This window comes from Amblyomma mixtum, chromosome 3 (assembly GCF_055824585.1).
Source record: "Amblyomma mixtum isolate Tamu chromosome 3, ASM5582458v1, whole genome shotgun sequence".
Lineage (NCBI taxonomy): Eukaryota > Metazoa > Arthropoda > Arachnida > Ixodida > Ixodidae > Amblyomma > Amblyomma mixtum.
This window is the reverse complement of record NC_143014.1, coordinates 298,250,451-298,256,219: the sequence shown is the minus strand read 5'-3', so window position 1 is coordinate 298,256,219 and position 5,769 is coordinate 298,250,451. Positions and strand designations below refer to the sequence as shown.

The 5,769-nt window shown below is 46.9% G+C and overlaps 1 pseudogene; it reads left to right on the top strand.

The window, feature by feature from the left end:
- The first annotated feature begins 2,218 nt into the window (after positions 1 to 2,218).
- LOC149355343 (uncharacterized) lies at positions 2,219 to 3,693 on the top strand (annotated as a pseudogene).
- The last annotated feature ends 2,076 nt before the right edge of the window (positions 3,694 to 5,769 follow it).

The following is a 5,769-nucleotide window of genomic DNA, read 5'->3' as shown; positions in this document are numbered from 1 at the left end:
TGTTGTCGGCAGAGTGTGACACACGGGTCGGCCGACGGCTGCTATCTCGGCGACGCGACGGCGATGCGCTCGGCGGGCGACGACCGGCGCTCGGTCGGCGTCTGCGCAGTGTGACAGACGCGTCGACGGCACGAAAATCGCTGCCGCCGACCATCGCCAGACTGAAATCGGCCGATCGTCGGCCTAGTGTGAACGCGCCTTTACCATTTGGCGTTGCCTACACGCTCGGCGTTCGCTGGCACAATCTGAGCTTCGTCGGGCCTGACGCCTGCCTCCTCTTCGGAATCGCTGGCCAGCGGATCAAAAATGAAGTGGTTGTCGGGGTTCGAACCGCGGCGTCTCCTTCCTCGTCTGCGTCATCCCGCGATTCCTCATAATCGGTGTCTTCACCGAAATAAAACTCTTCTTTCCGACTCGGAGCTATTCGGCATTGCGACTTGCCCTCCGCCCGGCTCCGTGTTTACGCGCACCACGTGCGTGTCAAGCAGACGACATGCCTACACGACGTCACGGCTTTCCGGACCCACGTGACAACGCATTGTCTGGTTTTTGACGTCATGCAAGAGCCAGGCAAAACCTGGCAACTACGAACCGAAACCGAAACTGCTGGGTACAAATAATACGATTATTAATTATCTAATGCGAGTTCATGATTCTAAGATGGTGTTCCATGCTCACTGGATCGCTACTCATTATTTACAACCCAGATGTAAAACACAAAAATGTGGTGTCTCTACCCCTTTAAGGTAGTTTCCTTGGTCATAGTATAAGGACTGTTTACGATATAAAGTACGGCAAAAGGGCAAAAGCCAAGGTAAAAGACATCAGGTATTGTACACGGGTGTGTATTGATGTAGATTGAAGGCTGCCAGCAACACTTGATTATTTGTTTTAACTGCATTTGGGATGCACATATTAATATAAACGGGTGAAATATATCAAGACAAAATACCACACTGCTTAAAGTAAAGAAATGCATGGGAATGCCATGGTACATTTGAATTCAATCTGACAGCAGGTTTCTGTGCAACGAATATCTTGTGTTTGTTATGTTTTATTGTCGTACCCCAGACACTTATGCAGTAGGTAGTAATATGAAGTAAGTATGAATTATAGATAAGAACCTTTATCTTTATTGGCTGTGTGTATGTATGTCGACACAGGACACCACTAACTCGGTTCATTTTGTTGCGGATAGCTTTTATATGTTTGTCACAACTCAGGGTTTCCGTGAGCACCACACCGATACATTTTATAGTGTCTACAACTTCAGTTCTAGTGTTCCCCAGCATGAGATCAAGATTCATGCTGATAGGCTTGCTCGTTGCACGGAAGGTAAATGCATTAGTTTTACTAGCATTTACTCTTAAACAATTATTTCCTGACCATTCGCGCGAATATTTTAAAAATTGGTTTCCATAAAATACTAGAGCTATTTCATTATCACCGGGCAAAAGCATTGCGAGGTCGTCAGCGTAAGCTATTAAAGTCACAGGCAAGAGGATGGAAGATATATCATTAATATAGATACTGAACAGTAAGGGATCCAAATACTGCCCTGTGGGACTCCATAAAAAAATAGGTTTTAATGTCGACGGTGTGCGGCCACTGACAACCATTTACATGCTGTTTCCTAGGTAGGATTCAATAAACGATAAACCTATTTCACTGATTCCATAATGGAGTGGCTTGCTCAGTAGCAGACGATAGTGGACTAAGTCATATATGCCTTCTTAAAATCAATACAAATTCCAAGAACAATTTTTCGGGTCCTCAAAAGAATCTAGGATCAGTTCTTTTTGTTCTGTTGTCCTCCCTTGCCTGAATCTATATTGACAGCAGTAATGGGCAGTATCGAAGATACATGTATCTTCGATACTATCTTTCGATACATTTTGTGTATCGGTATTAGGTATCGCGTGCTGAAAACCAGAGTATCGGAGTATCGGTATCGAAAATACATTTTTAGTGTATCGTGTATTTTACGATACTCGATACAAAAAAAAGCTGTAAAAGCCCTCGCTCAGGCGGTAATACAAGACGGGGGGCAGCACCATCGCTACTTTTTAGCCAACTCCCAAGCTTCCACTTCTGGATCAGCGTTTCTGCGCCGTCCGACTGTCCGCCGTCCCATTTGAATGCGACTGCTCGCACGTGTTCCCAGTTTGCGGTATTCGCCAGTAGCCCTCGCCGCGTTACGCACAGATAAGCAGCAGCTATGGCTGACGAACTTCGATGTGCCATCACGGAGGGAAAATATTTCACTGTCATGTCATCTGATGAGGACAAAGTCAAGGCCATGTGCTCATTTTGTAAAACAACAATCAGCGGTGCCTACTCCTCGACTTCGAATTTCAAGCTTCAGCTTAAGGTACAGTCTTTGTCAAAAGTAACCAGGCTGCATGGTTTGCTTCTAGCTCGTACAGTGGAGCTCGTACAACATCCCTGAAGTTGAAAGGTAGTTAAAGGTAAGGACGGGGGGTCTGCTTACCTTCCAACACCGTTTGATCTTCAGGAAAGCCACAGGAGCTCCACTATACAAGTTTGAAGCAAACCATGCAGCCTGGTTACTTTTGACAAAGACTGTACGTAAACTTTCATAGCTTACGTTTTTAACGCCTTAATATTTGAGATTTTAACTGTCACTTACGGGATGAAACTAGGCGCTGGACATTTCGGCTAATCGAAAAAAGAAACGATAAAATTACGTCAAAATACGTTGTTTGAAATTTTGTTTTAGCCGATGAGGTCGCTACTTTTTTCATGCAGATACAACTTACTGGAAGATAAGTACGAGTTGCACTTGAGTCAAAGCTGACTATTACGTAAACAAGCCTGGCCCGATATCAAAGTTCTTTATACGACAGCATCAAACACCTTCTTCGATCGAAGGACAAGCTTCGAGACCTATGCAACACTCAAGCTGCAAGTATTCCAAGAAAGGGACTTCGCCTCTCTGCTTGAGTACTGCGATGTCTTGCAGCGTATCGCCTCTGCTTTGACACGCCTCCAAGCTGAAGCTGACTGCTTCTTCGGAGAACTGCTCCCAACTCTTCGAATGGAATCAAACCTTCACGAGAAAGCTGCTGCATACTATGTTTATTGCAAGCCACTTTTCGATGCAGTTAGGAATGGATTCTCCCGCTTGTTCGACCATTTTTTGAAAATGAAACCGAGTGCAAAAGAGGCAGCAGTTGCTGCTAGCTGTTCTACACCCCCATTTCAAGTTCAACGTTTTTTCAAGTTGTGGTGGTTGCGAGCAGAAATGAAAGACTTCCGCCGTCATGCTCAGAAGCTTACAGAAGAAGCTGTTGTCGAATATGTCAGCACAGCACTAGCCCGCATTCTTCCGCACGCGAGGCTGTGGGATCATCGGCACCAGCAGCATCAAATGCGTCAGCTGACGCATTCTTTTCATTTGAAGAGACAAGCGGTATAACCAGCCGTAGCTCTCAGGAGGCGTTAGTGAAGCTTCAGTTTCTCAATTATTTACAAGATCCTCGAGTTGATGTGGCTACGCTTCATTCTTATCCACTGATAAGAGGAACCTTCGTCAAGTATAACACTGCGCCGTGCTCGTCTGCTCTTGTAGAGGGGCTTTTTTCATTTGCCTCCCTTATAGCGCGCCCACATCGCGGGGCTCTTCCGGACCGGTGGTTCGAGCAAATGTTGTTACTTATGACCTTCAAGTAAACGTAACGAATACGTTTTGCCTAATAAAAACGTTCAGCCATTTTACTTGTTGTTTTCATTCTAGCTCTTCAAGAATAGTTTTCAGCTTCAGAAGTTTGTTATCGCAGTACTGGCAAACTAACTGTTCGGTTCCCAAGCGCACGAAGCTTGCATCATTTAGTTTGATCAAAGGATCGGGTAAGTACTCTATAGTATCGAACCCAAAAGAGAAAACGTTTCAGGTTTATTCATATAGCCAAGTGCTTACAGACTGATTCGTAAGAGGAACTTTGGGTTAAATGATTTTTCGCTAGGCTGCTTACGGAAGCGATCGCTTCAAGATATATATAGACCGTGACCTGTCCTGGACGAAACACATTTCTGTGCTCAAGAAAAAGCTCGACAGCTTTGCAAGCATTGTGCGGTGTATGGCAGGAAAATGTTGGGGTCCCTCTGAGCGATCTTTACTACATGTGTACCAGGCGCTGGTAGTCGGTCTTCTCAGATACAGTGCACCCGTTCTCTCGGGAGTCAGACTATCAGGCCTGCATGTGCTTGAAAGCGCGCAGGCTCGTGCTTTAAGAGTATGCTTGGGTTTGCCATGTAAAACTTCTACATGGGGCACATTTTATGAGGCCCGAGCCTGCCCAGCACGAATTTATTTTCAACAGGAGCCACTTCATGTGCATTTGCGGCATCTGACCAGGCATCGTCATCACCCCCTGACCAACATTAGTGCGGCGCGTCCAGATGCAGCCTTTTCCAGAGCCCTTAGGATGCAGCGCAATGCGGTGCCTTCGAACTACGCGCCACACCAGATTGCGGAGGTGCCACTTTGGGCAGTGCCAAAACCATCTATACGGACAATCCCAGGGATAACAAAGAAGACGCACATTCCAACAGTCGGACTGAAACAGCTGGCGCTGTCATACATTACATCTATGTATACTAACACCCAGCATGTTTTCGTGGACGGATCCGTGACGACCACTTCTTCAGCTGCAGCGGTGATAGTGCCAGGAAATGCCTCATGTCACCGTTTCAGGCTCATGCACAAAACGTCCTCTACGGCAACCGAATTGGCAGCCATACGAGAAGCCGTCCTTTATATTGGTCACCAGCCAGCGCAGCAATGGACTATATTCTGCGACTCGAGATCGGCATTGCAGGTCGTACAAACTTATCTAAAACCAAGGGCATGCGAGCAGCTGGTTCAACAAATTGTGGTTTTGTTAGCCGAAGCTTTCCACCGCGGCCATATAATAAAGTTTCAATGGATACCGAACCATTGCGGCATAGCGGGAAACGAGCGTGCTGACGCCGAGGCTCGGATGGCACATAGTGATGGTGCTTTCATTGAGATAGCCTTTTCTAGAGCAGACATTGGAGCCTTGTTGGCGCATTTAATGCAAGCGGCAATGCAGTCGCACTGGCATGATTCGAGTCATCAACAGGACCGCGTCTGTAAGCTTGACGCTGGCTCACGATTACATTTGCCATCTATGGTGGTGCGACGTCATGGGACTTTACTCCACCGGCTACGGCTTGGTGTTGCCTACACCAAACACTATCTTCACAAGATCGGCATCGAAAGTAACCCAAATTGCGCACAGTGCCACACTCCAGAGACTATTGGACACCTTCTTTGCGAGTGCCCGAACTATACTGCTGAAAGAACAACATTGGAGGCGACCGTGAAACGACTGGACTCTCGCCCTCTCTCTGAGGAAACTCTTCTGGGCGCCAGGACGAGACGTTCTGATTGGTGCCGTGTGACAAAGGCCCTGCTCAACTTTTTGTGTGAAACAGGCCTGGATACTCGTCTGTGACCGCCTGTGCACAACCTACATGGTTAATGACATGTGTCGGTGTTTGTATTGCTGACACCAGTTTTATGAGTTTTATGTGCGTCTACTCACCGCGATGCCAGTGCCAGCCAGTGTGGTGTGTGTGGTGTGTAGACATCACCCGAGAAACTCATTGTATTATGCCATCATCAGCCTTCATTCGCACTTTCCTTTTCCTCCTCTTCCCTTCCCCCTGTATGGAGTAGCAGGCCAGGGCCATGTTACCACCGGCCGACCTCTCCACCTTTCC